The following is an 18,687-nucleotide window of genomic DNA, read 5'->3' as shown; positions in this document are numbered from 1 at the left end:
TCATACCGGTAGGGCATATAATTCATAAAATTGGAATTAATTATTCCGAAACACATCAAACCTACTATAATGAATAATAAAAATTACTTTTGGACTTATAGCCGTCAATGGTGCCAAAAAATAAAAATGACGGACACGGGCTCACATCTTCAGATCTCCCAACAGGGATAAACATATAAGTGGGTCACAAAACTACGAAGCTCACCCATAAGTTGTCACGACCCAATTTCACCTATAGGTCGTGATGGTGCCCAACACTATAGCTAGGCAAGCCAACTAATAAATTAAACATATATTGATTAAACTTTTAATCCAAAAAAATAATAAAATACCAAATTCTACCAATGTGTGTGCTAAGACCTGGTGTCATAAGTGTATGAGCATCTAGTAGGTTATGCAAAACTCCAAATACTGTCTGAAATGAAATAGACAGAATGTAAATATAAGAAGAGACATTCGTAGCTGCAGAACGGCTCAGAAAGGCAGCTCACCACTATGCCTCGGGATGACGTGGATATGTGATGATAGGTCCTCCACTAGCACCTGTCTCAGATCCTGCACAAAAAGTGCAGCAAGTGTAGTATGAGTACGTAAACAACATGTACCCAATAAGTATCAAGCCTAATCTCGAAGTGGTAGAGACGAGATGGACGACTTTGACACTCACTATAAGTCAATAATGATATTTGAAATAAAACTAGAATATCTAAATCAGCATGATTCACAGAATTAACAATAATTTATTTAACCGGCCGAAATAATTAAATTCCTTCAAATGCAACAATTCTCAATATATTAATTAAATTCCTTCAATTCCAATAAATTTTTAATTTATCAATTAGTCTCATTTACAGAAATAACAATAATTCCTTAACAAGCAGGGATAATAATTCTTTAAATTTCAAAGATTTTTAATTTATCAATTAGCTTCACAACCTGCAATAAACCATCAAAGAATCGTGTAATTATTATTATTAGGCACGATTTCTGTCAAGGTCGTCCGGAATAAGAGTATTTATTGTAAAATTTATTCGAGCGGATAACAATTTATTTTGACAATTAATTAATCTAAACAAAATTTAAGCATATGAAAATTTTATCTTTTACTACCTTTCATGACATACATCAAATAATTTAATTAATAAAAAATATAATTTACACAAGTAATTCATGCTTTGAGTCCTAAACTACCAAGACTTTAGCATTAATAGTAGCTACGCACGGACTCTCATCACCTTACAAGATTAGACAAGAGACTTACATCAATTTGCTCCAATTTAATCCACTAAAAGGCCCTTTCCTCGATTATCCAACTTTGATTGCCTCGAATCTAACCAAAAATAATTTGATACAATCACTAAAATTTATCGGAATCAATTCTATAAGAAAATACTACATTTTCAATAAAAATCCCAAAATTAATTAAAAATTTGCCTGTGGGGCCCACATCTCGGAATCTGGCGAATGTTACGAAATCCGACAACCCATTCAAGTACGAGTCCAACCATACCAATTTCACTCATATCCGACTCCGGATTGACACTGAAATCTCAAAAATTCGTTTCTATGAGATTTCTAAAATTTTGCCAAATTTCTATCTCAAAACACTAATTAAATGGTGAAAACAATGATATATTCGTGTATATTGACAAAATCCGAGTTGGAATCACTTATCCCAATGTCTTTCCTTGAAAATCTGTCAAAAGTCGCCTCTGCTCAAGCTCAAGTTCGTCAAAAATGGCAAATGGGACGAATGCCCCTGTTTTTTATAACTTACAGATCTGTCCAGTCCGATCAGGGAGCTCGACCAGGGAGTCCGATCAGGGAGCTCGATTAGGGAGTCTGGTCATGGGAGCTTGATCATGGGAGCTCGATTAGGGAGTCCGATCATGGGCCTCGATCTTGGGCTCGATCACAACCCAGAATTTCCAGCATAAGAGAAAAATTGCAGCAGCTGTTTAAGTCTAATTTTTGATCCGTTAACCCTCCGAAACTCACCCGAGGCCCTCAGGACCTCAGCCAAATATACCAACAAGTCCTAAACCATCATACGAACTTATTGGGAACCTCAAATCACATTAAACAACGCTAAAACCACGAATTATGCTCCAATTCAAGCTTAATGAAACTTAAAATTTCCAACTTCTATATTCGAAGTCGAAACCTATCAAATCAAGTCCGTTTGACCTCAAATTTTGCACACAAGTCATAAATGACATAACGGAGCTATGAAAATATTCGAAACTTTATTCCGACTCCGGTATCAAAAGGTCAACTCCCCGGTCAAACTTCCAAACTTAAATTCTTATTTTAGCCATTTTAAGCCTAATTTCACTACGGACTTCCAAATAAAATTCCGATCATGCTCCTAAGTCCAATATCACCATACGGAGCTGTTGGAATCATCAAAATTCTATTCTGGGGTCGTTTGCACATAATTCGAAATCCGATCACTATTTGAACTTAAACTTTTAAGTTTTCATCAAAATTCTATATCTCGGGCTATGGACATCGGAATTTGATTCCGGGCATACGCCCAAGTCCCAAATCATGATACGGACCTAACGGAACTATCAAAACACTGATCCGAGTCCGTTTGCTCAAAATGCTGACCAAAGTCAACTCAGTTGTGTTTTAAAGCTCTAATTCACATTTTAAATCCATTTTCACATAAAAACTTTCCGAAATATTTTACGGACTGCGCACGCAAGTCGAGTAATGATAAATAGTTCTTTTCGAGGTCTTAGAACGTAGAATTAGTTATTAAGTTTAAAGATGACATTTTGGGCCATCACATTCTTCACCTCTAAAACAAACGTTCGTCCTCGAATGAGTTTAGAATTATATCTGAAGTGCTGAATAAGTGTGGATATCTGCTCCGCATGTTTTCCTCGGCCTCCCAAGTCGCTTCCTTGACTGGTTGGCCCCTCCACTGGACTTTTATTGCAAAAATCCTCTTGGACCTCAACTGGCGAACCTGTTTATCAACAATGGGAACTTGCTCCTCTTCATAACCCAAGCTATTATCTAGCTAAACTGTGCTGAAGTCTAACATGTGTGATAGGTCGGCATGATACTTCCGGAGCATAGATACATGGAAAACCGGATGAACTCCCGATAGGCTGGGAGGCAATGCAAGCTCATAAGCAACCTCCCCAATTCGTCTCAACACCTTAAATGGGCCTATAAACATTGGGCTCAACTTGCCCTTCTTCCCGAATCTCATGATTCCCTTCATCGGTGAAACCTTCAAGAGAACTTTTTCACCCATCATAAATGATAAATCTCGCGCTTTCTGATCCACATAACTCTTCTGTCCGGACTGTGCTACACGAAGTCGCTCCTAAATCAACTTTACCTTTTCCAAGGCATCTTTCACCAAATCAGTACCATATAACTTAGACTCACCAGGCTCAAACCATCCAATGGGCGAACAACATCGCCGACCATACAAAGCCTCAAATGGAGCCAACTCGATGCTGGATTGGTAATTGTTGTTATAAGCAAACTCGGCCAAAGGCAAGGAACGATCCCACTGACCTCCAAAGTCAATCACACATGCCCTGAGCATATCCTCCAAAATCTGAATTGTGTGCTCTGATTGCCCGTCGGTCTGCGGATGAAAAGCTGTGCTGAGCTCTACACGGGTCCCCAACTCACTCTGTACTGCTCTCCAGAAATGTGAAGTAAATTGAGGACCTCTATCTGATATGATGGAAATTGGCACACCGTGCAACCGAACTATCTCCTGAATTTAAATTTGGGCCAACCTCTCTGAAGTATACGTAGTCACAACCGGAATGAAATGTGCTGACTTGGTCAACCTATCGACAATGACCCAAACTACATCAAACTTTCGCAAGGTCCGCGGCAACCCAACTACAAAGTCCATAGTGATGTGTTCCCATTTCCACTCCGGTATAGTCATCTGCTGAAGTAGGCCACCTGGCCTCTGGTGCTCATATTAACTTGCTGACAATTTAGACACCTAGCTACATGCTCAACAATGTCCTTTTACATTCACTGCCACTAATAATGCTGCCTCAAATCACGATACATCTTCGTAACACCCGGATGAATAGAATACCTGGAACTGTGTGCCTCCTCTAGGATCTTTTTCCTTAGTCCATCCACATTAGGAACACATAGACGACCTTGGAGTTGCAAAACACCATCCACACCAATAGTAACTTCCTTGGCACCACCTCGTAGTACCGTTTCTCGAAGAACCATCAAGTGTGGGTCATCATATTGGCGAGCCTTGATCTGCTCAAATAGTGAAGATTGGGCCACAACACATGCAAGAACTCGGCTGGGCTCTAAAATATCCAGCCTCACAAGTCTGTTAGCCAAGGACTGAATATCCGAAGCCAACGGCCTCTCCTCTACTGAAATGAAAGCCAAACTACCCATACTCTCCGCCTTTCTACTCAAGGCGACTGCAACCACATTTGCTTTGCCCGGATGATATATGATAGTAATATCATAATCTTTCAGTAACTCCAGCCATCTGCGCTGCCTCAAATTGAGGTCCCTCTGCTTGAACAAATGCTGCAAACTACGATGATCGGTGTAAACTTCACAAGACACCCCATAAAGATAATGCCTCCAAATCTTAAGTGCGTGAACAATCACAACTAACTCCAAATCATGTACCGGATAATTCTTTTCGTGGGGCTTCAGCTGACGTGAAACATATGCAATAACTCGCCTTTTCTGCATCAATACACAACCCAAACCAATGCGTGAAGCATCACAATACACTGTATACATCTTCGAACCGGAAGGCAACACTAATACTGGTGCTGTAGTCAATGATGTCTTGAGCTTCTGGAAGCTCACCTCACAATCATCGGACTATCGGAACGGAGCACCCTTCTGGGTTAATTTGGTCAAAGGTGCTGAAATAGATGAAAAACCTTCCACAAACCGACGATTATAAAATGCTAAACCCAGAAAACTCCTGATCTCAGTTGCCAAATGGGACGATGTCAATTCTGAACTACCTCAATCTTTTTGGGATCAACCTTAATGCCCTCACCCGATACAATATGCCCAAAACATACTACAGACTCTAGCCAATACTCACATTTAGAGAACTTAGCATATAGCTTTTGTTCCCGCAATGTCTGAAGCACCACTCTATATGCTGCTCGTGCTCCTCCTTACTGCACGAGCAGATCAAGATGTCATCAATGAAGACAATGACAAACGAATCAATATATGGCCTGAATACCATGTTCATTAAATCCATAAACACTGTCGGGGCATTAGTTAATCCGAAGGACATCACCAGAAACTCATAATTACCATATCTAGTCCGAAAAGCAGTCTTCGGAACATCCGAATCCGGAATCTTCAACTGATGGTACCCCGACCTCAAGTCGATCTTAGAGAACACCCTATCACCCTGCAACTAGTCAAAAAGATCATCAATACGTGGCAACAGGTACTTGTTCTTAATAGTGACTTTGTTCAATTGGCGATAATCAATAAACATCCGTATTGTTCCATCCTTCTTCTTCACAAATAATACCGGTGCACCCCAAGGCGATACACTCGGTCTGACGAACCCTTTGGCTAGTAACTCCTCGATTTGGTCCTTCAATTCTTTTAATTCTTTTGGAGCCATGCGATACGGTGGGATAGATATAGGTTGGGTATCTGGAGCCAAGTTAATACAGAAGTCAATATCACGAGCAGATGGCATACCTGGAAGATCTGAAAGAAATACATCGGAGAACTCCCGAACTACATACACTGAATCAATAGCCGGAGTCTCTGCAGTAGTAACCCGAACATAGGCTAGATAAGCCAAACAACCCTTCTCAACCATGTGCTAAGCCTTTATAAAATAAATAATCCGATTAAATGAATTAACAGACGAACCCTTCCACTCCAGTTTAGGCAATGCTGGAATAGCCAAGGTAATAGTCTTTGCATGGCAATCTAGAATAGCATGATATGGAGATAACTAGTCCATGCATAGAATAATTACAAAATCGACCATCTCAAGCAATAGGAGATCTGCTCTAGTTTCATAACCATAGAATGTAATAATACATGACCGGTAGATCCGGTTCACAACAACAGAATCACCCACATGAGTGGACACATAAACAAATGTACTCAAGGACTCACAAGAAACACCTAGGAATGGAGCAAATAGAGATGACACATATGAATACGTGGATCATGGATCAAATAATACTGAGGCATCCTTGCCGCAAATAGAAATAATACCTGTAATCACAGCATCTGAGGCCTCTGCATCTGGTCTGGCCAAAAAAGCATAGAACCGAGATGGAGCACCAACTGGCTGGCCTCCACCCGGCTGACCTCCACCTCTAGGATGACCTCTACTCACCTGTCCTCCACCTCTAGGTGGTCGGACGATTGGTGGAGCAACTGGGGTGGTAATCATAGGTTGTTGACCCTGCTGCACTGGTCAACCCCGCAGCCTAGGGCAGAATCTTCGTATGTGACTGGGATACCTGCACTTATACCAACTCTACGGTGCAATAAGCCGCTGACTAGAAGTCTGGCCCTAGGGACCTGAATACCCACCGGAAGAACCCTGAATAGCTGGTGGGCGATAAGAACTCTCTTGTATAGCACTGAAATATGGTCGTACTGGAGCACCTCGAGGAGGTAGTGGTGCTGGATATGGGGGCCTGCTGGACTGCCCTCTCACGAACTGACCTCTGCCCCCAGACGGAGCACCTCTGAACTCTCTAGAATACCTAAACCGCTTATCTCTCATACCCTGCTCTCGGCTCCGCTGACGTACACCCTCAATCCTGTGGGCTATCTCCACTACTAGCTCATAAGAAGTACCCATCTCAACCTCTCGAGCCATAGTGGCCTGAATGCCAGTATGTAAACCCGCAACAAACCTCTGCACTCTCTCCGCCTCAGTAGGGAGTATCATAAGTGCATGGCGAGATAACTCAGAAAACCTCGCCTCACAATCGGTCACTAACATCTAAACCTGCTGGAGTTGCTCAAACTGAAACCTTAACTCTTCCCTCTAGGAGGGTGCAATATACCTATCCAGGAAGATACGGGTGAACATGTCCCAAGTTATGGGAGGAGAATCTACTCGTCTGCCAAGAACATAAGACTGCCAACATCTACGGGCTCTGCCCTCTAGCTGAAAAGTAGCAAAGTCTACCCCATGAGACTCCAATATCCTCATGTTGTACAGTCTATTCTTGCATCGATCAATGAAATGTTGGGGATCCTCATGTCACTTACCCCCAAAGACAGGAGGATGTAGTCTAGTCGATCTGTCCAATAGTTTCTACGGATCAGCGGCTACAGCTGGCCTGGGCTCAGGTGTAGCTGCTGCCACTGGCTGGACTCCACCCACGGGTAGTGCACCCTGGATCTGATATACAACAGCTGCCTGTACATGAGCCTGTGCAGTAGGGGTCTGTGCTCCCCCGCCGGCTTGATATGTGGCTAGGTCTACCGGAAATAAACCGGCCTGAGTCATATTGTCCATGAACCGCAGCATACGACCCATGACATCCTGAAATCCCGGTGCAGATGTGAAATCCACCGGAGCTGGCTCTACCACAGGCACCTCACCCTGCTCCTCAATAATGGGATTCTATTCTGGACCCATTGGTGGCATAACTGGAATAGTCTCGAGACGTCCTCTCCCTCTACCACGTGATGGAACCCTCCCTCGGCCTCTAGCAACTGGGGGAGTAGTTCTTCCCTGGTCTAGAACCTCATTAGAGCGCGTTCTCACCATCTATGAGAGAATAAAAGAAGGATATTTAGTACTACATTAATTGCACGATGGAATATGAAGAAAGTTAGTTTCCTAACACCCTATAGCCTCTCGAAGATAAGTACAGACGTCTCCGTACTGATCCGCAAGACTCTATTAGGTCTGCTCATATCTTGTGAGACTTACGTGAACCTAGTGCTCTGATACCATGTTATCACGACCCAATTTTACCTATAGGTCGTGATGGTGCCCAACACTATAGCTAGGCAAGACAACTAATAAATTAAACATATATTGATTAAACTTTTAATCCAAGAAAAAAATAATAAAATACCAAATTCTACCAATGTGTGTGCCAAGACCTGGTGTCACAAGTGTATGAGCATCTAGTAGGTTATACAAAACCCCAAATACTGTCTGAAATGAAATAGACAGAATGTAAATATAAGAAGAGACATTGGTAGCTGCAGAATGGCTCAGAAAGGCAGCTCACCACTATGCCTCGGGATGAAGTGGATATGTGATGATAGGTCCTCCACTAGTACCTATCTCAGATCCTGGACAAAAAGTACAGCAAGTGTAGTATGAGTACGTAAACAACGTGTACCCAAGAAGTATCAAGACTAATCTCGAAGTGGTAGAGACGAGATGGACGACTTTGACACTCACTATGGGTCAATAATAAAAATTAAAATAAAACTAGAATATCTAAATCAGCATGATTCACAAAATTTACAATAATTTAGTTAACTAGCTAAAATAATTAAATTCCTTCAAATGCAACAATCCTCCATATATTAATTAAATTCCTTCAATTCCAATAAATTTTCAATTTATCAATTAGCTTCACAAGCTGAAATAAACTATCAAAGTATCGTATAATTATTATTATTAAGCACGATTTCTGTCGAGGTCGTAGGGCCCTATCCAGAGTATTGTGTACACTATCAAGGGACGTGCGGCACGATCCATAGATGCATCTATCCTGCCGAGGCGTTCGGCCCGATCCACAAGAAAAGAGGACATTTTCTTATGTACCTTCGGAATAAGAGTATTTATTGTAAAATTTATTCGAGAGGATAAAAATTTATTTTGACAATTAATTAATCTAAACAAAATTTAAGCATATGAAAATTTCATCTTTTACTACCTTTCATGACAATTCACAATATATACATCAAATAATTTAATTAATGAAGAATACAATTTACACAAATAATTCATGCTTTGAGTCCTAAACTACCCGGACTTTAGCATTTATAGTAGCTACGCACGGACTCTCGTCACCTCGTGCGTACGTAGCCCCCGCAATTAGTAACAATTATTTAATTTAATCACCTATGGGGTAAATTTCTCCCTCACAAGATTAGACAAGAGACTTACCTCAATTTGCTCCAATTTAATCCACTAGAAGGCCCTTTCCTCGATTATCCAACTTTGATTGGCTCGAATCTAACCAAAAATAATTCGATACAATCACTAAAATTTATCAGAATCAATTCTATAAGAAAATACTACATTTTCAATAAAAATCCCGAAATTAATTAAAACTTTCCTCGTGGGGCCCACATCTCGGAATCCAGCAAAAATTACGAAATCCGATAACCCATTCAATTACGAGTCCAACCATACCAATTTCACTCAAATCTGACTCCAGATTGACATCGAAATCTCAAAAATTAGTTTCTATGATATTTCTAAAATTTTCCCAAATTTCTATCTCAAAACACTAATTAAATGGTGAAAACAATGATATGTTTATGTATATTGACCAAATCCGAGTTGGAATCATTTACCACAATGTCTTTCCTTGAAAATCTATGAAAAGTCGCCTCTGCTCAAGCTCAAGTTCATCAAAAATGGCAAATGGGACGAATGCCCTATTTTTTATAACTTACAGATATGTCCAGTCCGATCATGGAGCTCGATCAGGGAGTCCAACGAGGGAGCTCGATCAAGGAGTCCGATCAGGGAGCTCGATCAGGGAGCTCAATCAGGGAGTCCGGTCATGGGAGCTCGATCAGGGAGTTCGATCAGGGAGTTCGATCAGGGAGCTCGATCAGGGAGCTCAATCAGGGAGTCCGGTCATGGGAGCTCGATCAAGGAGTCCGATTTTGGGAGTCTGATCATGGGCCTCAATCTTGGGCTCGATCTTGGTCTCGATCACAGCCCAGAATTTCCACCAGAAGAGAAAAATATCAGCAGCTGTTTAAGTCCAATTTTTGATCCGTTAACCATCTGAAACTCACTCGAGGCCCTCGAGACCTCAACCAAATATACCAACAAGTCCTAAAACATCATACAAACTTATTTGAAACCTCAAATCACATTAAACGACGCTAAAACCACGAATTATGCTCCAATTCAAGCTTAATGAAACTTAAAATTTCCAATTTCTACATTAGAAGTCGAAACCTATCAAATCAAGTCCGATTGACCTCAAATTTTGCACACAATTCATAAATGATACAACGGAGCTATAAAAATAATCGGAACTGTATTCCGACTCCGGTATCAAAAGGTAAACTCCCTGGTCAAACTTCCAAACTTAAATTCTTGTTTTAGCCATTTTAAGCCTAATTTCACTATGGACTTCCAAATAAAATTCCGATTACGCTCCTAAGTCCAAAATCACCATATGGAGCTGTTTGAATCATCAAAATTCTATTCTGGGGTCGTTTGCACGTAATTCGACATCCGGTCACTATTTGAACTTAAACTTTTAATATTTTATCAAAATTTCATATCTCGGGCTAGGGACCTCGGAATTTGATTCCGGGCATATGCCCAAGTCCCAAATCACGATACGGACTTACCAGAACTGTCAAAATACTGATCCGAGTCCGTTTGCTCAAAATGTTGACCAAAGTCAACTCAGTTGAGTTTTAAAGCTCTAATTCATATTTTAAATCCATTTTCACATAAAAACTTTTCGAAAAATTTTACGGACTGCGCACGAAAGTCGAGTAATGATAAATAGTGCTTTTTGAGGTCTTAGAACACTGAATTAATTATTAAGTTTAAAGATAACATTTTGGGTCATCACATAAGCGTAGCATAATAGAAGGACTCACCTCAATATTCAGATCCGAATCAAATTAAGGGAAAATATTCTTTTATAACAAATCGGGATCGTACCTGTAACGACACCATATGGTGTATCGGCCTCAGCCAAATTATAGTGATTATATCAATGGGTCGGGCCTCCACCTCTTAGGCGCCCTCTACCCGTCTGTCCTCCACCCCTAACTGGCTGTGCACGTGGGGTAGTACCTGCACTGGGGCCCATGGTCTGAGTGTTCTGATAAAATCCACCACTCTCACCATGTGCCTAGTGTCAACACACTCATAATAGCCCCTCTGAGGTCGCAGTTGCTCATACTGAGTCTGTACCGGATAACTGAAGTAGCCATTATAGGAATCTCGTGTCGGTGGTGCATTGTAAGAACTTACTGGAGCACTCCGAGTAATCTGATGTGCGGACTGAGCTGGCTGACTGCTTGAGCTACTGCTATAATGGGTCCTAGCTGAAGAGTAAAATCCATTGAACCCTCAAGATCTTCGAGACCTTTTGGCCTCCTTAGACTCTCTTTCCTCGCCTAAAACACGCTCAATCTTCCTTGCAATCTCCACTACTTATTGAAATGGTGTATCAGTTTGCAACTCTCGAGCCATGCATATTTTAATATCATAATCGAGCCCCTCAATGAATCTGCGGACCCGTTCTCTGACTGTAGGAACCAAGATAGGTGCATGACGGGCTAACTCACTGAACCTGATGGCATATTCTGACATTGTCATAGTGCCCTGCCGCAACTGTCCAAACTCTATGCGCCACGCATCTCGAAGAGTCTGGGGAACAAACTCTTTCAAGAATATTTTCGAAAATTGAGCCCAAATTGGTGGTGTTGCATCGGCTGGTCTACCTACTTCATAGATTTGCCACCACTGATACGCTGCGCCTGACAGTTGAAATGTAGTAAAGGCAACTCCGCTCACTTCCACTATACCTATGGTGCAGAGAATATAGTGATAATTTTCTAGAAATTCTTGGGCATCCTCTGTAGTTGTGCCACTGAAAGTAGGTGGACTATACCTCTTAAACCTCTCAAGTCTCTTTTGTTCTACTTCTGATGCCCCTAGCATGACCTCGGGCTGAACCAGAATAACAGGTTGTACCGGTACTACACCAGGAACCTGACCAATGTGAACCTGCTGCTCAGGAGTTGTGGTAGGAGTCTGAGCTACTCCCCCAATCCGCGAAATATTTGGTGCAACAAAGATTAATCCCTCCTGAGTTAATGTACCAAACATACTAAGGAACTGTGCCAAAATCTCCTGAAGTCTGGGGGTAACAACAGGTGCTTCTGGTACCTGTCCCCCAAGCGGAGCTACTTGCGGCTCCTCAAATGCTGTTCTGACAGGTGCTCTAGTCGCGGCACATGCCCTTCCTCGGCCTCTACCTCAGCCTCAGTCTCTACCTCGGCCTCTTGCGGCCCTAGCAATATGCGCGGGTATCTGCTCAGCTGACCCGGCAGCATGTGTCCTCACCATCTATGAGAGAATAGAGATACAAAGGCTCAAATTCCAAATTCAACAAATTTCGCACGACAGGAATGAAAGAAGTGGAAATTTCCTAACAGTTCTGTAGCCTCTCGAAGATAAGTACAGACGTCTCTGTACCGATCCGCAAGACTCTACTAAACTCGCTTATGACTCGTAGCACCTATGAACCTTGGGCTCTGATACCAACTTGTCATGACCCAAAATCTCACCACAGGCGTCGTGATGGCACCTAGTCTCTAAGACTAGGTAAGCCGATTTCAATTACATTTCAAGCTATTTTGTTTTGAATTAATTTGGTAATCAAAACTAACAGTAAAAACAAATATGAAAACCTCCTAAGACTGGTAGTACTGAGTTACGAACTCTAACTGAATATATAAAATGATCACGAGGACCGAATATACAATACTGTTTTATTAAAAATTAATAGTACAATAAAATGAACAGACTCCAAGGGACTGCGACGACCAAACAGCTCTACCTTGAATCCTTGCGATCACACTTTAACTCTATCCGAGTCCGATAACTCCAATATCTGGCTCTGCACAGAAATGTATAGAAGTGTAGTATGAGTACACCACGGTCGGTACCCAGTAATTATCAAGACTAACCTCAGTGGAGTAGAGACGAGGTACAGTCAAGACACTCACTAGTCTAATAACCTGTGCAATATAGTATAAAGTAATAGGAAACAAATAACAATAAGGGCAACACAAATCAACCAGTGATATGCCCGGCGTGGCAACATGAACACTATTAATATTGCTCAACAAGTAATAAATACAAGTACACCTGTCACGACCCCAAATTTCCTCCGTAGGATGTCGTGATGGCACCTAGTCTCTGAGACTAGGTAAGCCTATCAATGCAGAATAAAAATAGAAATCTGAAACTTTACATAATTACAACTCCCCAAAACCTGGTAGAAATAAGTCACAAACTTCTAAGAATTTTATCCTCAATGTCTCTATATATCAAGGTCTAAAGAAAAATAAGGAAGCAACATAATAATGACAGAAGGGGACTCTGGAGTCTGCGGATGCTGGCAGATATACCTCGAAGTCTCCGTGCACGGGTAACTCACTGAAGACAGGGCTGGTAAAGAGTACCTGGATCTGCACAAAAAGATGTGCAGAAGCATAATATGATTACACCACAGCGGTACCCAGTAAGTGCCAAGCCTAACCTCGGTAGAGTAGTGACGAGGTCAGGTCAGGACCTACTGGAAAATAATAATTTCATGGTAAAATGTTTAACAATATAATAAAATAAAATAACAATGGAAATGAATCAAGTAGCAGGTCACCATTTAATTACACCAAATAATGGCAAATAATATTTCGTGGAAACAAACAAAATTCCTTTCAACTTTAAAAAAATAAATCACAACAAATAATCAAAGGCAACTGCGGCCATAAATCAATATCAACAAGGGCACTCCCGAGGTACCGCCTCGTAGTCCCAAATCATAAATAAATTAATAACATCTCGTTTCCTTATCTCACCGCGGGAGCCTTCACAATTTATTTTAAAGAAAATATTTTTCCGAAATAGTATCACGCGTTTTAGCCATCCTTATCACACCTCATGACTTCTAGTAGTTCCCCCTACTAACCACGCGTATCAAGCCACCCTTATCTTACCGCATGCGTTTCAATACCCAGACCTTATACCACCGCATGCATATCAATATCACAATATATCACAATTTGCACCTCAAGTGCTCAAATAATTTAACTTGCCAAAATAATTCAACAACAATGTTTTTCCACAATAAAGAGCTCACGGCTCATGCCAAAATAATTCAACAACAATGTTTTTCCACAATAAAGAGCTCACGGCTCATGCCAAAATAAATCATCAATAATATTCAGGAATAAATAATTCAGCAAAATAATTTTTCAAAATCTTTAATACGTTACTTCAATACTAATTTAAAAAATGTCAAATACTTTATAGTAATAATATCTAATTTAAAGAAAACCAACCTGCAAATAATGCACAAAATAAAAGAAACCAAGTTCCAACTAAACAAGTAAAACACTTAGCAGGAAAAAGGTCAAGCAAATTTAAAGTATATAAATCAAATTAATAATGGAGAATATAACAAGATTCAATAATTTAATTAATATGCAATAGTGATCTACACAATTTAAAACATAATCCTTCACATTTAACCCGTGCACACGCTCGTCACCTCGTGTACACGACTTTCATCACATTACAATTAATACCAATCCTAGGGAAAACTTCCCCCGCACCAGACAAGTCACTTACCTCGACTTGCTCCAATTTAATCACGTAGTATGCCTTTGCCTCGATTTTCCGACTCTGATCGACTTATATCTAGTCATAATTAATTCGATACAGCCAACAAAAATTATAGAATCAATTCCATAAGAAAATACTATATTTTTCAAAAAAATCTGAAATTAACTCAAAAATGGCCTGTGGGGCCCACGTCTCGAAAATCCGGTGAAAGATACGAAATATGAACGCCCATTCAACTACGAGTCCAACCATACCATTTTTACTGAAATCCGACATCAACTTGACCTCCAAATCTCAAATTCTCATTTTGAGATCCCTAGGCCCAAATCCTCTAATTTCACCTCAAAAACATGTAATCTATTCGAAATATTCAATGATAATCCAATATAATTGACTAACAATGATCACATGTGACTTACTCAAGTTTCTCCGTCAATTCTCTATGAAATAACGCTCAAAACCGTGTTGGAAATGTCCAAAATGACAAAAATATCGGAACCCCTCTGTTTTGTAATCTGGTCAGTGCTTTCGCACCTGCGGAACATGGTCCGCTTTTGCGCAACTGCAGGTGCGACCGTGCCTTTCGCTTCTGCGCATCCTTCGCTTCTGCGGTGGATTCAATCGCAGAAGTGATTTCGCTTTTGCGGAGCTCTTTCCGCTTGTGCGGCTCCAGCTGGGCAGCCCTTTGTCCGCTTCTGCGCGCCAAAGCTCATTTGTGCGAGTCCGCACTTGCGGTCAGTCCCTCCGCATGTGCGATGACACCGGAAGCTGCAAATTTCAGAATTTGCTTAAGTCTAAAAGTTGATCCGATTTCGATCCGGATCGCACTCAGGGTACTCGGGACCCCGTCCGAAAATACCAACAAGTCCTAAAACATCATACGAACTTAGTTGAAACTTTAAATCACATCAAACAATGCTAAAATAACAAATCACACCCCAATTCAAGCTTAATGAAACTTAAGAATTTCCAACTTCTACATTCGATGTCGAAACCTATCAAATCAAGTCCGATTGACCTCAAATGTTGCACACAAGTCATAAATGACATAACAGAACTTTGAAAAGTTTCAGAACTGGATTCCGACCCCGATATCAAAAAGTCAACTCCTCTGTCAAACTTCCAAACTTGAATTCTTATTTTAGCCATTTCAAGTCTTATTTCACTACGGACTTCCAAATAAAATTTCGATCATGCTCCTAAGTCTAAAATCACCATACGGAGCTGTTGGAATCATCAAAATTCTGTTCCGGGGTCGTTTGCACAAAATTCGACATCCGGTCACTATTTGAACTCAAACTTTTAATTTTTTTATCAAAATTTCATATCTCGGGATAGGGACCTCGGAATTTGATTCCGGGCATATGCCCAAGTCCCAAATCATGATACGGACCTACCAGAACTATCAAAACACTGATTCGAGTCCGTTTGCTCAAAATATTGACCAAACTCAACTCAGTTGAGTTTTAAAGCTCTAATTCACATTTTAATCCATTTTTCACATGAAAACTTTCCGAAAAATATTACGGACTGCGCACGCAAGTCGAGTAATGATAAATAGTGCTTTTCGAGGTCTTAGAATACATAATTAATTATTAAATTTAAAGATGGCATTTTGGGTCATCATATTCTCCACCTCTAAAACAAACATTCGTCCTCGAACGGAGTTAGAAAAAGTACCTGAGATGGTGAATAATTGTGGATAACAGCTTCGCATATCATGCTCGGTCTCCCAAGTCGCCTCCTCGACCGGATGACTCCTCCACTGAACCTTCACGGAAGCAATGTTCTTTGACCTCAGCTTTCGAACCTACCTATCTAAAATAGCCACTGGTTCCTCAACATAAGATAGATCTTTGTCCAACTAAACCGAACTGAAGTCTAACACATGAGACGGATCGCCGTGATATTTCCGAAGTATAGAAACATGGAATACCGGATGAACTGCAGATAGACTAGGTAGTAGTGCAAGTCTGTATGCCACCTCTCCAACTCTTTCAAGAATCTCAAAAGGCCCAATATACCTAGGACTCAACTTGCCCTTCTTCCTGAACCTCATCACACCCTTCATAGGCGAAACCCGGAGCAATACCCGCTCACTAACCATGAATGCAACATCACGAACCTTCCGATCCGCATAACTCTTCTGTCTAGATTGGGCTGTACGAAGTCGATCCTGAATCAACTTAACCTTTTCCAAGGCATCATGAACCAAGTTTGTACCCTATATCCTAGCCTAGCCTCGCCCGGTCCGAACCAACCCACTGGAGACCGGCACCGCCTACCATACAAAGCCTCATACGGAGTCATCTGAATGCTTGACTGGTAACTGTTGTTGTAAGCAAACTTCACAAGTGGTAAGAACTAATCCCAAGCACCCCCAAAATCTAACACACACGCATGAAGCATATCCTCCAGTATTTGAATAGTACGTTCGGACTGTCCGTCCATCTGAGGATAAAATATTGCACTCAACTCCACACGAGTACCCAACTCTCACTGTACAACCCTCCAAAACCGGGAGGTAAACTATGTACCCCGGTCAGAGATGATAGATACCGGTACACCGTGAAGCCTGACAATCTCGCAAATATATACCTGAGCCAGCTGCTCTGAAGAGTAAGTAGTAATCACAGGAATGAAATGAGCTGGCTTGGTCAATCTATCCACAATCACCCAAACTGCATCGAACTTTCTCTGAGTCCGTGGGAGCCCAACAATAAAATCCATAGTGATCCGCTCCCATTTCCATTCTGGAATCTCTAACTTCTGAAGCAATCCACCCGGTCGTTGATGCTCATATTTTACCTGTTGACAATTTAGACACCGAGCTACATACCCGACTATGTCTTTCTTCATCCGCCTCTACCAATAGTGCTGTCTCAAGTCCTGATACATCTTTGCAGCACCCGGATGAATGGAGTACCGCGAACTGTGAGCCTCCTGGAGAATCAACTCACACAAACCATCTACATTAGGCACACATAGCCTGCCCTGCATCCGTAATACATCGTCATCTCCAATAGTGACTTCCTTGGCATCACCGTGCTGAACTGTATCTTTAAGGACAAGCACATGGGGGTCATCATACTGACGTTCCCTGATACGATCATAAAGAGAAGACTGAGAAACCACACAAGCCAAAACTCGGCTCGGCTCGGAAATATCCAGTCTAACAAACTGGTTGGCCAAGGCCTAAACATTCAATGCTAAAGGCCTCTCTGCTACCGGTAAATATTCTAAGCTGCCCAAACTCTCCGCCTTATGACTCAAGGCATCGGCCATTACATTGGCCTTCCCAGGATGATAAAGAATAGTGATATCATAATCCTTAAGAACCTCCAACCATCTCTGCTGCCGCAAATTAAGATCCTTCTATTTAAACAGATGTTGTAGACTCCGGTGATCGGTGTAGACCTCACAATGGACACCGTACAAATAATGCCGCCAAATTTTTAAGGCATGAACAATAGCTGCTAACTCCAGGTCGTGGACCGGATAATTCTTCTCATGTACCTTTAACTGTCTGGACGTGTAGGCAATCACCCTACCGTCTTGCATCAACACTGCGCCGAGACCAATACGTGATGCATCACAATACACAGTATAAGACCCTGAACCTGTAGGTAATACCAATATTGGGGTTGTAGTCAAAGCTATCTTGAGCTTTTGAAAGCTCTCCTCACATTCCTTAACCCAGAAGGGTGCTCGGTCCACCTGAACGGAGCACCCTTCTGGGTTAATTTGGTCATAGATGGAACAATAAAAGAGAAACCCTTTACAAATCGGCAATAATACCCTGCCAAACCAAGGAAACTCCGGATTTCTGTTACTGAGGACGGTCTGGACTAACTCTGCACTACTTCAACCTTCTTCGAATCTACCTTGATCCCCTCACACGAAACTATATGACCCAAAAATCCCACTGAATCAAGCCAAAATTTACACTTTGAAAATTTTGCATATAACTTCTTTTCTCTCAAAATTTGAAGCACAATCCTCAGGTGATGTTCATGATCTTCTCGACTCCGGGAATGCACCAGAATGTTGTCAATAAACACAATGACGAAAGAATCAAGATAGGGCTAAAATACACTATTCATTAAGTG

The sequence above is a fragment of the Nicotiana tabacum genome, chromosome 2, assembly GCF_000715075.1.
Source record: "Nicotiana tabacum cultivar K326 chromosome 2, ASM71507v2, whole genome shotgun sequence".
NCBI classification, from domain to species: Eukaryota; Viridiplantae; Streptophyta; class Magnoliopsida; order Solanales; family Solanaceae; genus Nicotiana; species Nicotiana tabacum.
The sequence above is the reverse complement of the archived record's forward strand: the minus strand, read 5'-3'. Positions refer to the sequence as shown.